The sequence below is a fragment of the Pterocles gutturalis genome, unplaced genomic scaffold (assembly GCF_000699245.1).
Source record: "Pterocles gutturalis isolate BGI_N339 unplaced genomic scaffold, ASM69924v1 scaffold19332, whole genome shotgun sequence".
Classification (NCBI taxonomy): domain Eukaryota; kingdom Metazoa; phylum Chordata; class Aves; order Pterocliformes; family Pteroclidae; genus Pterocles; species Pterocles gutturalis.
In genome coordinates, this window is record NW_010113256.1 from 11,712 (window position 1) to 11,993 (window position 282).

Consider the following 282-nt stretch of genomic DNA (forward strand, 5'->3'; position numbering starts at 1 on the left):
AGGAGGGGGAGATGCTGGCTGAAACCCTGCCCGAACAGGGGGCCATGCAGCCAGAAGCTGGATTTTGGTCCAAAGTGAGCATCGCCCGGTTGGCGGGGTGAGGGCGGCGAGCTGCAGATCCCAGAGCGGGAGGCTAGATGGCAATGTGGGCGCGATGGTGTGCCCGGCAGCCTGCCCCACGGCCCCCGCGCCCCTCGGATGGCCCCTAAGCCTGACTGACACGCCAGAGCTGAAATCTCCCTCTGTCAGCACGTTCCCCAGCCGCCGCACGCAGCAGGGCAG